The sequence below is a fragment of the Camelus bactrianus genome, chromosome 23 (genome assembly GCF_048773025.1).
Source record: "Camelus bactrianus isolate YW-2024 breed Bactrian camel chromosome 23, ASM4877302v1, whole genome shotgun sequence".
Taxonomy (NCBI): Eukaryota; Metazoa; Chordata; class Mammalia; order Artiodactyla; family Camelidae; genus Camelus; species Camelus bactrianus.
Window position 1 is genome coordinate 26796485 of NC_133561.1, and position 14490 is coordinate 26810974.

General features: G+C 41.4%; 1 protein-coding gene across 1 annotated transcript in view; it reads left to right on the forward strand.

Moving 5' to 3' along the window:
- The window catches only part of KCNH1 (potassium voltage-gated channel subfamily H member 1), a 337403-nt gene that overhangs the window by 193356 nt on the left and 129557 nt on the right, over nucleotides 1-14490 (forward strand). The gene's annotated exons all lie outside the window — the stretch shown is intronic.

Genomic DNA, 14490 nt, shown 5'->3' on the forward strand with positions numbered 1-14490 from the left:
CTTGGAATATTTGTATCATTTATGCCTCCAATTCTTTATGTCAGATCATCTTCTAGGTGTAAAATGATTGGCAGGAGAAATCTGGTATTGAGTAATGTAATTCAACAAACATTTATTGAATGTCTGCTATCTATAAAGTACCTTGCTAAGCCTGATTAGAAAGTATTAAGATTCATGAGATGTGGCCTCTACCTTCCATGAACCTATAATTCTGTGGTATTCCTGACTCGATAATTCTTAGCCACATTGGTGAACATTGTCAACCTTGAATGCCCTTCGGGTTGAGATTACCCAGTGATTTTACCCATTGTTCATCTTCAAGGACAGTTGCCTTCCAGCATCTAGCCCAGCCTATCATTCAGTCTTAAACTCCTCGTCCCTGACCTGTACCCTTAGAGCTTGGGGACTGGCTACATTCTACACTCTAACATTGGTAAATGTGAATATTAATGGAATGCTTTGTTCCTGGTCATCTTGATCACCAGCAGGACGGCAAAACGTTTCTAAACAACGGATAGGTTCATGTGTTAAAAGAACTATTGCATGAACTTGACTTAATTTAGGCCCCTGTGGGAGATGTTAGAAGATAAAATTTAAATTTAGGTATATTATAATTTCCTGATAGGCACTAACAATTGTAATGAAACTTTCCTTCTAACTAGTGATTATGATTTGCAGTGAGAATATCTTAACCCTAATTAATGGAGGCATTTATTGTGCTCCCTCACTGTTGCTTGCATTTGCTTTCTAGCCATGACATTGAATTACAGGCCATTTTAACTTTTCGAATTGGGTGTTACTCTGTACGTAAATGATGAGATTTTTTTCTGACCTAGCTTTAAAACCTAGTACCTATCTCATAGACATATTTCAAGGAGCAGGGATGTCTTGTGACCCCCTCCAAAAATAAGGAAAGAACTTGCCTTTCTTGTTGACACTGCCTTTGCTTCCTTACATAGTGGAAAAGCTGTAATTTTTATATTTGTGGGAAAGATGGGCATTTGTGGGTTAATTGGCAATATTTGCATGCTACCATTGGTCTCATTATGCTTTGATTATATGAATTAAACTCTTGTCCTGGAGAGTAGGCATTCAGTCATTTTTCTTCCCTACATCTCTCCAAATATGCATCTGGAAGCTGCTTGCCTGTGGTTTTGTGAGCACATGGGGCAGGGTCCCTGCTTGTTCATCCTTATACTCCCCAGCACAGGTCTGACATATCCTAAGTGCTTACAAATGTTTGTTAAATTGAATCAAATAGGTAGGGACAGAGTTTGGAAAAAAAATCCATGATGGTGACTAGTGGCTTCTAAACTTGTTCTTCGTGTAAAACTAATGTTTACCTTAGCTAGCCCACACAAAAGCTCTGGAAGTCTTCTCATTCCCATCCATTTTACTGCATTAGCAAAATAAATAAAACAACAATCTACATGTAAGGTGAGAGATTGGAGAAAGGGGGAAACTTATATTTCAATGCCAATTTTATGCCAGGCACTGTGTTAGGAACTTTCACATGCATTATCTTATATGATCACCAAAGTGTTTTTTCCCTTGCCCCAGCTGGTTGTTTTGAACAAAAGCTCGCTGAAGCAGAAAGGAAATTGCATCTTGGCTTGCCGGAAATCCCTAAAGGCATCAGATAGTGCTGAAGGGGATTGATGAAAATGGGTTTAGCAGAAGTCCTTCTTTGTGGTCTCATCATTAAATCATCACCAGTTGGGAAAACAATTTTCTAGATGATATACTGATGGTAAGCCATATGGATCTACCGAATCCTTATTAGTTCTTACCTACTCAGGGTCAATTGCTCTTCACCTGGACAAGGCAGCTGGCTGTTTCTCAAACAGGGCTGTGTGTGAGGCAGAGATGGGAGGCAAGCTGCCTCCTTAGTATCCGCCTCCTTTCAAAGCGGATGAGATGGGTTGCACTGTGGTAAATGTACTCCTAGAACAAAATGTGATTACAGATAGTGAGCAGTGGCCTTTCATCCCTGACAGTAAATGTGAACATTAATGGAGTGCTCTTTCAGACACAAACATGCATTCAATGAATGTGGTCCTGTGACTCTGGTAAATACTGTCTGCCGTTTGGTTATTTTTAATTAGCCTTGGCCTCCCCAGGCCTACCTTGGTGTGGGCCAAGGTATAAGAATACATAAGTGGCCAAATAATGTCCACTTAAGTGGAGTTCATCCCCAGTATGTTAGGTGCTGGGGGATTTTATTGCAGAGACAAGAATTCCAACCTGAAGGCCTGCTGATAACAAGAAACCAGAGTAAAGTTACAACGTGGAAAGATCAGTGTTCAGCAAGAATGGGGGAGGGTGTAAATGTTTTTCAGGTGGTCAACTGGTCCTTCCACCTTCTAAAGAGGTAAGCATTTCGGTGGTTGGTTTCCTAATAAATTATACAACGGGTTGCTGCAGGGGGTCCATTTCCTGAAGGTGGTTACTCACCATCGTGGAACACTGAGCACTGTTAACACCATTAATGGTCCATCAGAATTGTCCAGTGGTCTAGGAGTGCCACTCCTCTGTTTCTTGAAAGCACATTAACCAACCTGAGAGGAAGCCGCGCTATGTATGCACTGCACAGTTGATGCACTGTTAATATCACCACTTTTTCTTGCTTTCTTCTAAGAGAGCTCCCCCTACCTTCTGCAGGTCTGGTGATGGATCATTGTTGGATGATTCTGAATATTTTGTAGCCATATTCCTTATTTGTTTCGCTCATGGCATTTTTGAGGAAAAGCTACTTTCTTCTTAACTCTGGCATCCTGGCTTGTTACTAGATGTGATAGATGAGGGAATGCAGGTGGTGGGGCACCCATCCCCAGCTGGGAAACAGCAGCTCCTTAGAGTTCTTGGAATCCATCAGGGTTGTCAACCTCGTCAGCGCTGAGGGGTTTTTCAGCCTGTCTTAAACTCCAGCTCTTTTGTCACCTGAAATCTGAAAACAGTGACACCGCACAAGGGTGGTTATGACAATAAATACCATGATTAAAGGAGCTAGCCTAGGAGCCACTCAGTATATATTTGTTGAATTTGAATTCCCCATCATTCCAGGAGCATCACCTCATTAAAGGCATTGTACCTTTGGCTGGTATAGAGTAGGTTTTTGTGTGTGTGTGTGTGTCAGGTCCATTCGTTAGCTCAATCCCTCACCATCTGTTCCTTGTTCATCTGCCAACCTAGAAAAAACTTCTTCATACATCTAAATGAAGAGTTCGATTTTTTCAGACAACACTTTTTATATTTGGGGTTTTATTAAGGTGGAGTGCTGTAGAGTATTATTATTTCCAAGGAATAATTTAATGGCTTATCAAGATAATTAAGACACTATGTGATCTGTAAATGAGCTTCCCTGGTCATGGGAGGGAAGAAAAAATGTACTCTTGGGCTCTCATGCTATTTTTAGGTAACAGAGCAAATGGGAAATCCAGGGTTGGTGGGTATAAAGCCAAATTGCACATACGTTAGATTTACTGGGTAGGTGCGTTTTGGGTCAGTGTCCATAGCCAGCCTTCAGTAGGTAGAGTTAGGGCACTCAATGGGGATATTTCTTTGGAGGGGTTTGTTAAAGAAGGAGTTCACGTTGTATCTGATTTAAAACATGTTTTTCAGAAGTGTTCAGGATTCTCTCATACCCTGTCATCCCACATATATATATTTTTTTTAATTAATTTTTTTCTTAAAGTGTAGTTGATTTATAGTGTTAGTTTCAGATATACAGCAAATTAATTTGGTTATACATATACATATGTATATTTTTTTCTTTTCAGATTCTTTTCCATTATGTTATTACAGGAAATTGAATATAGTTCCTGTGCTATACAGTAGGTCCTTGTTGTTTATTTTTATGTATAGTAATCACATATATTTCTTAATCCCCACCAGAGTATGCATGGGGATCTGAGGATACCAAGTCCCTGTCCTTGCACCTCCTGCCCCCCCACAGCTTGTGCTCATATTCCAGCACAACTTACAGTTCACTAGGGTCACTTGTAGATTCACTGGGTCTTAGGAAAAAAGAGAGCCTCATAATACATACAGGGGAAAAATCCTATTAGTGGACAGTTTCTCCTGTATTAACATAAGGCAAGAGATTGTGGAAGCCTTGAGGGTATAATATATTGACAGTTATTATTCCAACAAAGATTCAAGAATCTGGATCTGAATGGCCCTAGTACCTTCTCCTCATGTCCAAGAAGGTTGGTTAAGTTGTCAAGTGGGTGGTGAAGAGAAATGTGTGAATTTCTTAAGTGGTCATAAGAGCGTCTACATTTAATCCCGCTTTATGTGGGAGTAAAAGTCACCATCTCACAATTAATTATTATTTTTCCCAGCCTGACTCATATTCTAAAATTAATTTTTAGGGGGAGGATATAGCTCAGTGGCAAAGTGTGTGCCTAGCATGCCCAAGGTCCTGGGTTCAGTCCCTAGTACTTCCATTAAAAAATAAATAAAAATAAATAAACCTAATTATCCCCCCCCCAAAAAGGAGAAATTTATTTTAAAATAAAAAAATAAATAAAATTCATCTTTACTGTGTGGGGAGTAAAGTAAATTTCCCATTCCCTGATGGCTCCCCTTACAATGCAGAGGATCCCTGAGGGTTTAGAAGGAACTAGCCGAGAGGTTCTAGTCCACTGCGCGTTAGAGTGGGCCTTGCAGGCTGGTCTCTTACAGTATTAATGATGCTGAACCATTACGGCCTCCTTTTAGAAGAGGACAAATATAAATATGTTTAACTAACTAAGATGGGAGTAGTTGGAAGGAGCATGAGGCATAGCTAATGAATCTCTTGAATTCTTAAATAGTATTAAACAGGCAAGAGCCCCGCCATGTGATCCCGTTAAAGACTGACCATTACAGGGACTCAGGCTTTGAGTCCTTTTTTAACTAGCAGGGACAGATTTTTGCAGATGTTAATGTTGCATTTTGCTTGATCATCTTTCTGTTTACTGGCCCACATTGCAGGACAGCTGGCCTGGTGTCCATTTATGGGGAGAAAGGTAACAGGCCAACATAAGATTCCAAACCTCAAGTCTGGCTTCACTGGAAGTGTGCTTACAGTGGCATAAACCATGACATTATTCCTTCTGTTGGTTTGGGTGAGCTTGTGACTTGTTTGAATTGTGTTCCTTAAACAGTAGCAGGGAGGCAGCTGTTAGAAGACCTGAGGGGTCTTTTGTGTTTGAAATGATATCCACATAGAAATTTTTGAATACTGACTTAGACCATCCCTTTGCCTTTGGACCATCCCTTGAAAACAGACTTTAGCTTTCCTCAGTGTTGCTAGAAAAGACTCCAGACTTGCTTTTGCAACTCCAGTTTGCAAAATGCTAGAAGCAAGTGCTTCCAAATGTCTCACCCCGGGCCCACGTGGTGTGATGTTATCATTTCCATCTCATCATTTCATCACACCCAGTGTCCCTCCTGCCTTGCCCCCAGCCTGTGTGCAGTAACCCTGAGGAGCGGCCTCAATCAATTTTGGTATTCATGGGTTTGTGTTTTTCCCTTATTTTCTTCTTCATGTTTCTTCTTTCTCATGGTGTATTTTTTTTCCCCTGGCCCTTTGTTTAACCCTCTCAAAGACTGGAAACACTCAGGAGAATGGCTGCTATGTTTTTTCAGATTTAGGCTGCTCTTCTGGAAGCAAAACAACTCCAGAGCCATTATGGGTAAGGCATGTACGTTGCCTTTACTGAAAGAAAAGTGCCCTAATTCAGTTAATGCTGTGGATGAGAGACATCTATTCTATGATCCATGTTGTCACAGACTGAGAAAAGTAAATACATGATTAAGTATTGCTGGAGAATCTTTTAAGAAAACATCAGAGCACCTGCGCACACACACACACACACTCTCTCTATCCCCTCTCCCCTCTCCCTGCCCCAGTTAGCTTGCTCATGGGTTCTTGGGTCATTCCCTTATTCCAGATAGATCCCCCTTTAGACAGACAGTCAAGAGAGTCTTCATTTGTTCCAGAGAAGATAGAACCCAACCTGCGTGCTAAGTCAATTCCTTCTGCTATAAATACAGATTTTTTTTCTTTAAAGTCTATTTTCTGAGTTTTAAAAGATACACAGACTATTTCCAAATGAAACTGAGTAGAAGATCACTTTAAAACTGGAGTCAAATTTGATATAAAGCTGTGCTGTCTCATAGCCCTCTGGGGACTTTTCTTACTGTAAACTTGGAAGGACTTCATGAAAATGTAATTTTATTTTTAAGATAATATGCATTAGTTTAGCTCTTTACAAAGCATTCTCACAAAGTACTAACAGCAAATAACAGTATCTGGTGTTTATCAGTTGCTGACTATGTGATACACACTTCGAAGTGCTTTCCAGGCTCATTTAATCCTCTTGGTAAATGTATCAGTTGTTATCATCCCCATTTTCAGATGTGGAAACTGAGGCATCAAGGGGCTAACTGGTTTTCCCCAGATCACGTAACTAGTAAGGCTAAGGCAAAGGATTCAGCTCAAGGTATGGCTGATTCCAAGGTTTCTGTGTTTCCCACAACCTTGTGTGCCCTTTAAATCATCTGTGTCAAGTGCAGAGTTTAAGTTTCCGGGCAATTAGGTACCTTGATTCCGGCATCCCAGCTAGAAGTGACAGATAAAGTTTTAACATTTTTCCTTTTCCTTTTACTGGATTTCCCTTCTATGTCATGGGTCTCAATGTCAATATCATTGAGCTACTATGATGGACCAGGTGCTGCATGACCTCTGATGGTACAAAGATAATGAACTTTTTGCCCTTAAGAAATTCACAGTCTGAGTTTGGGGAGTTTTACAGATAAAACACAGTGACAAATGCAAGCAGTGTGAACAAGGCTTGACTAGAGCTAAATGCATGGTGTTCTGGGAACACTAACCCAGTCTAGGGACAGCCCAGAAAAGCTCTGTGAGGGAACTGAGTCTCCAGGAACAAATGGGAGTTAGCCAGATAGACAAGGAAGATGTTCTGGACAGAAGTAACACTTTTTGCTAAGGCTCAGGTATATTTGACAGCACAGAGCCTTCGGGAACCACCAAGAACTCTTACGTGAACTTGAGTTTAGAGGAAAAGAAGCCAGAGAGATGGGCAGGATTTTGATCATGAAGAACACTGTTAAGTCATTATAAGCAGTGTTGGCATCTGCAGTTGGCTGGATGTCACTGAAGAATTTAAGCAGGTGCTGTAAAGAATGGGATAAAATAGATGAAGTAAGCTTAGAGGAAGGAAGACCCATTTAAGAGGCTATTAGAATTGTCTAGATAAGAAAAGATGAGGGTCCTGACCTAAGGCAGAGGCAGCAAGTCTAGCTTTTTCTGCCTCTCCAGGATACACTTAATTGATTCATTTGTTGCCTTCAGCCGCCAGGGTGTCTGCCTGGCTGTCTATTCAGCCACTGAACCTTCATCCCTTTCTTTGTCTTTCTGCACTGCAATTCATGTACCTGTCTCTCCTATTAGACCTCAACTCCCCAAGGGCAGCCAGTATATCTTTTTAATCTTTATTCTCATGGTAAAAGTAATGTGCCTGGTACACATTTTGCCAGTTCATGGTAGGGATCAGTTTAGCATAGCTGTAGTCGAGGGTCCTTTTTGAGAAGGACTAAAGGAGCTGTTGGAAAGGAAGAATGAGGGAGGAGAACCCTTTTGCTCTACAGTAAATTGAACGATGTTGACAGATGAGATTTGCATCTGGCTTTACTTGGACTCTGCCAAAGTGCACCAGCATTCTTCTGAGACTTAAGGAAATTTCCTGGCAGGCTTAATATTTACTCTGATATCACACAACTTCTGTGCCATCTCTTAGAAACAAATTAGACTTCAACACAAATAATTAAAGATGGGACTGGCATCTGCTGGTTCCATTACCTGTGTCCCCGAGCACCAACCTGCCCTCTACCCTGTAAGTGACATCCTGCTCTGCTCCCTGTGAGTTGTGTGGGGGAAGACCACTTAGCTAAGCAGCTTGCAAAATTTCTTTATCTTATTAAACACAAAAGTTTCCATGGACTTTGGACCTAGAAATCAAAATTTAACAAGGAGCTGTTCTTGCGGAAGCCAGAGCCAATTTGGGGGGCCTGAAGCCTTGTCCAGTTGTCTTCTTCTTCACCCCTCCCCACCTCTAAATAAAGGGACTGTGAAAAGCACTAATTAAGACCATCCGCAGTTTCCCTTTAACTGTTCATGCTGATCCAGTTTCTCTTAAGTTTCAAACTGTTATTGCATGTAGCTTTTCATAGGTACTCAGTGGTTTTGTTTTAGCAGGCTAAAATGTTCCACCACTTTGGGACCCTAGTGTCTTCCAACAAGAGGGAGATTTGGCTTCTCTTCTGCCTTCCTCCCAGGTTCTTATATACCCTTCTCCAGGACTGACTGGAAGACATTCTTGCTCCTAGCAGGAGGTGCCTACCAAGACCTTAAGTCAGAGATGATAATCATTTAGATAAAAGATTTCCTTGAAAGGATGAGTGTTAAGAAGGTGACATTCCCCTTGAATTCATGCAGTTTATTGTTCTTGTTAAAATGTAGTTATACTTCATGGAGCTCTGGCACATGAGTATATTTAATGGCCTTCGTACTTTTACCAAATGTATTAAAATTAATACTTGGCCTTATGGAATAAGAGGCTGAACTCTGTGCCTAAAGATTTTTCAGGATTAATAAGAGGCTTTGAGAGATCAAAGAAACCTCAGCTTGTCTGTGCCTACGTGTGAAAATGTAGTCATTTATTTTTCTTGAGCATACAGAAAAAGGATTTGCATACATGAATTGTGGTAAACGATTACTTATTAAAAGAAACAAAAGGCATTCTATGGGTGTGAGTTTTTAGGCACTTGGTTGAGGATGGTCAGCCCAGTCCTTTCTTCTGTCTTGGCCCAGTTCTCCCCTTCTGTTTTTCGGAAGACTCTACTGCGTGTGTACAGAAGCGCACCAAGAGTTGGGATGAGGGTCTGTCTGTTGCCCATGTTAGGTGGCTATGAAGTGAATTCTTTCTGCCCAATAAAGTAATGCTGATGTTGTGCCCCACTTTGGAAATCTGATTTACAAACATCACGTATTCAGTAATTCTCAGCTCTGTTAAGGGTAATTACTGGAAAAAGGTCTTTACAAGTAAGTGTATTTACCCAAATTCCTAAAAATAGCCCTCTCTTAGTGTTTCCCAGTAAGAACCCTAGTCTAAGGAGGCCTCTCTTCTCTGGTTTTGACAATTCAGCTCTGGCCCCAAACCGCAGCTCCCACTCAGCAAAACAGAAAGCCTACTGTTAACAAGACCCATGGTCCTCAGAAGGCGTTAAGTGGATATCTTTGTTACCTAACCAGATATGTCTGTGATTAAGTTTCACTGACATGTACTTGAGTAACAGAAGAAGCAGAGTAGGAAGCTCTCTGAGAGGGGGAATATTGCCTCTTGGTGACCCTTATTAAGGATGCTGGAGAGGAAGTATGAACAGATAACTCCCGCAGCGTCCCAGCTGTCCAACTTTGTCTGCTTGTCCTTGTCAGGCCCTGAGCCACAGCCCAGCCAGCCCACTCAGGTGTCTCTTCAGACCTCTCTGCAGCTTCCTCCATTGTTTGTGATAGTGGCTTGGCTGACATCGAACTCAACTCTCTCCCCTGGTTGGGTCTTAATCTGATTTGACCCCTCCTTGGGAGGTTGGTAATTTACAAAGCTCGTGAAAATCTTTCAATGAAATTATGCCTAGAAAACATTTGTTTCTGGAATTCTAAACATGGGGATATATTTTCTGAATATAAATCTTGGTGGATGATGGGTGATGGGAAGACCTTGTTTTCTAACCCTATGTAGGCTTGAGTTATCCAACATCCTATACAGTCAGACACTTGGACTTCAGAATAAAACATCAAATAACGGTTGGCAACAGTTTTCCCTTGGATAAGCCACAAAGCAAACAGTTGGCCTGTGTTTGGAGAAATCTGTGTTTGCAGGGTGTCTTTATGGCAAAGTCATGCTTTCTCAAATACTCGGTTGAATTTACAGAGGATTGAAGGGCCATAATTGTAGGTATTTATAAAGCTCTTTAGTAGTTTTTGAAGAGACTGGGCCTGAGTACTCAGAGAATGATTTCTGGAAATCTGAAACCAGGGCTGGTTACCTGAGCATATTCCTTAATTGAAGCTTGATGGTGTGGCCTCGCATAAGAATCTCAATTCTGGTCAAGCCTGGGCAGTTTTATTGGTCTGTTAGAGTTCTGAAACGACACTCTCAAACCGCCTGAGAGCACCAGAGGAAGAAAATGACACTCATTAAATACATTCGGATTGTGTCTCTAAGAAGTAAAGAGAGAAAAAGACTTTCAGTTCTACAGGGCCACTGGAGGTGGATTGTGGTCTGAATACCTTGGCTATCCTGGATTGACCTTGCCATTTTCCAGACTCTCCATGGGAAGTCAGTGGCTACTTTTTTTTCTTTTAACCTTAGTTGTTTACATTTCAGTGTCTTTTAATTTAATCCTTTGGATGGTGGACGGTATGAACAGCCAGTCTCTCTTCTTCCTCTTCTCACCTCTCCTGTTCAACACAGAATCTGGTTTACTCCTATCCAGTGGATGGGGATATAAAATACTCTAGGCAAATGTTTTATCATTGATGTTTTCCAACCCACCCTGTGCTTGAAATTTAGGTATTCTGTGCTCTGGCCCTCTGAGAACATGTCTCCTCCAGGCCAACACAGGTGATTTTTTGCCAAAGTAGGTTTCTTCAGGAAGGCATCCTTGGTTTGATCTGGCTACACTGAGAAAGGAGCTCCTGACCATGTCTGACACAGACAAGACAAAGTTTTCATGAGCAGTGATACTTATATGAAGTTAAAGGATGAGCAGCAGTTTGTGGCATGGATGAGGGGGGAAAGCATTCCAGGGAACGGGGGTGACTCATGCCAATGGAGAGATACACCAGAGCTTGGGATGTTCAAAGGAAACTCAAAGATGGTTCTGTGAAAAGAATGAGTGGGAGAATCATTCATTTATTAACAAATGTTCATTGTGCACCCATGATGTGCTGGGCACTGTTCTAAGCACCAGAAATACATTAGTAAATACTACTAATAATAATTTAAAAATTCCTGCCCTGATGAAACAGATATGCCAGAAAATAATCAATACATATAATCAAAGTATTAAATTAGTTATTTCTAAATTGCTTAGAACAATTCTTGGACCCTTAAAAGGGCCATATGAGTGTTTGATAAACTGAATAATTTTATGTGTGTGTCAGAAGGCAGTAAGTGCTGTGTCGGGGGTTGGGGACTGGATCACAGAGTTTGGTAAAGGAAACTGGAAGTACCAAAGGGAGGGTTGTAATGTTACAACCTCATCGAGAAGCCTTTTTGAAAAAGCATCATTGAGCAAAGACTTGAAAAAGGACACCAGGTTAAAAATATAGTTATTTTAGTAAAGAACCTTCCTGTGCAGGCAACAGCCAGTGCAAAGACCACGAGGCAGGGGACTGTCTCCAGGAAATAGTAAGGATGCCAGGGTAGAAGACTGAGGTTGGGAAGATGGGAGGGGACAGACAGAAGATCATCCTAAGGGCTTTGCTTTTTATTCTGAGTAAAATGAAGAGCTGTAAAATCTGACTTAGATTTTAAGAAGCCAGTCTGGCTGCTCTATTGAGAATAGAATTTAAGGGGGTAACACTAATGTCCACATGAGACAGCAGCCAGCTGGGCAGCCAAACAGGGTACCAACCTCTAAAAGGCACTGAAATAGCACTTTTAGAAGAGAGAGATCGTTCTGACCAGAACTCACTTCAGGGAAAGTACAGTACATGTCAGTGAAACTTAAGGACATGATTGGGTAGCAAAGATATTCACTCAACGCCTTCTGAGGACTATGGGTCTCGTTAACTGTAGGGTTTTTGTTTTGCTGAGTGGGAACTGCAGTTTGAGGCCAGAGCTGAATTGTCAAAATCAGAGAAGAGAGGCCTCCCTAGGCTAGGGTTCTTGCTGAATGAGCCCACCCAGAGAGCCGTGCTTCAGTCCCACTGCCCGAAGGGGAGATCCAGGGCCAGATCTGAAATGACCTTGAGTGCCCTTCATGAAATACTAGTTACATAAACTATGCACACTTCCATGATGGCCTTCTTTTCCCACCTCCTGACCCCATAGGAGAATGTTCTGTTCCTTCATCCTGGGAGCAGTTTTATCCCACTCTTCAGTGATGATGATTCCCTGTTACTCAAAAGACATTGCAAATCATTTCTGAAAGCGTCTGCTCTTGAACAGTGGGGTTTAGCTGAGGATAGCTCAGCAGATGAGCTGCTGCTGTCCTAAAGATGTGGACCCTACCTGGGAGCAGAGCCCTGGGGATCACTGACACGGATGAGGCGTTCCCAGAACCACAGTTCAGAAAGGGCTGTCCAGTCACCAGCAACCTGCTTTAATTCAACACCCTTTTGTTGAGTGCCTGCTTGTGTCCTGGATGGACTCAGTCCCGGCTCCATCATCTGTCCCCTGAGAATAGCATTGTTGTCAGTCCCACCTAGATCAGATCAATGAGCAAGCAAGAAGCAAGCTCCTGTGTGCGTGGCGTTCATTCAGAGCGTGCATCTAGACGTTTAATGTGAAGAATTGCTATTTCACTTGTAACTGTTGAATTATGATTGTGGAATGACAAAGTACAAGTGTCGTAGGAATTTTCTACATTAATCACCTGTGTGTGCGTGCCAAATAAAAAGTGTACACAATGTCTGTAATTCTTCCTTTTTCTCTGTGTTTGCTCTGAATACATTTACTGATACATTTAAGTCTATTGAATCTAATTTAAAAATTGTGGCTTGTATTTTATTCATTGTTATAAAATTTAATTTTTCTAAATTTAACATTACATTTGACAAAAGTATTAATGTGAGATAGATTGAATAGTTTAAAAAATTAAAAACCAGTTCTTTACCAGAGATAGCTTAAGAAGCACTCACCTAGAAAACTAAGAGGGCATATGCTACTATTTTTATTTCTTATTTGTGGAGACTCTCCAGACCCATCGTCAGAAGGTGTGCTCAGAACTGTTTCCTACTTGCAACAAGGAGTTTATGGGGCACCATTTGCACCCATTCTCCTGGTCCACTCCTATCTGTACACCCATGACTTCACAGCGCAGTTCCCTATGGAGTTAGTAATGCTTCCCACAAAGAATAAAGTGAAAATAATAAAGAAAGAGCCTCATATCAGCCCAGCTCATCTTAGACAATAAAACCAACTATAAAAGAGTCGACTGAAAAGGTCAAACAACGTAGGGGGCACGGCATCTTACCCCTCACGGGAAGGAGAGCTCGAAGTTTATTTTTCTTTTCCTTCTTTCTAAAAAGAACACAAGCATCAAAAGAAGAAAGCTGACAACCTCCAGTTCAGCTTTCAGGATTGCAGTTGAGAATATCTAAGAAGTATTTTTCTTCTCACCATGAGATTCTCTGCAAAAGCAAGCCTGCAGTCACTCTGAATACATACCAACTACAATGACTGATACTTCTGAGGGTTTCATTTCTAACTGACGATGCACGAAAAAACAGCTTTGCAGAATGTGCCTTTGTGTGCAGAGCCCAGTGAGCAAAGAACTAGCCCTCCTGACCAAGCTGGCCCGGCACAGAACCAAGCCTGCCCCGGGCCTGCCGAGTTGGCACGTGGTGCCTCGCAGTCTGGTGGAAACACATTCACCATCAAAGAGCCAGTTTCTCAAATCAGGACGGAATGTAAATTTACTTTTTTCAGTTTCATAAATACAATTCTAACCTTTGAAAACTAACAACTGGCAAACCCTTCATGAATATATATTCTCTCCTTAACTTGTAATTTTATCATGTGACAAACATTAACAGGTACTACTATATCTCAGGGATCTAGGTAGAAAATTGGGAAGGCCAAAGATGAATTAGACAATTTCTAAGCTAAAGGAGCATTTGTAATACAGTAAACAAGTAATTATTTTAGTATCTTGTATTTGTACATCACAGTTGACATTTGGACATCACAACTGCCCTCATCCCAGGGAAATAGGCAGGGATGAATTAGAGCTGTTTTCCCGGAGAGGAACTGGGGAATAGGATGTATTAAAGCATCTTCTTACATGCACACCACAAAGGGCAGATCCAGAACGCAGTGGTGGCTAAGAGCACATCTTTGGGGTCAGGTGGATCTGGGCTCACAAACCAGTCCCTTTAGTCATCACCTTAGCTCGTTATTCTGGACATATTAGCCCATTTGTGCTTCTGTTATCTATAAAATAACATCTGCCTCATAGGCTATTGTAGGTTAATTGAGGAAATGCAAAGATGGGAGGAACTCAGCAATGGTAGATATCATTACTTCATCAAGAATCCTTTATTAAGCTCCCACTTATATGCACTGCACTGTGTGAAAGATAACATAGACACAGGAACTCACGATATAACACAAGAAGAAATAGGCAAAGGATGTAACGTACTACAAGTGCGACAACTCAGGCACTGATAAGGAACCCCTCCTCAGTGTTCCC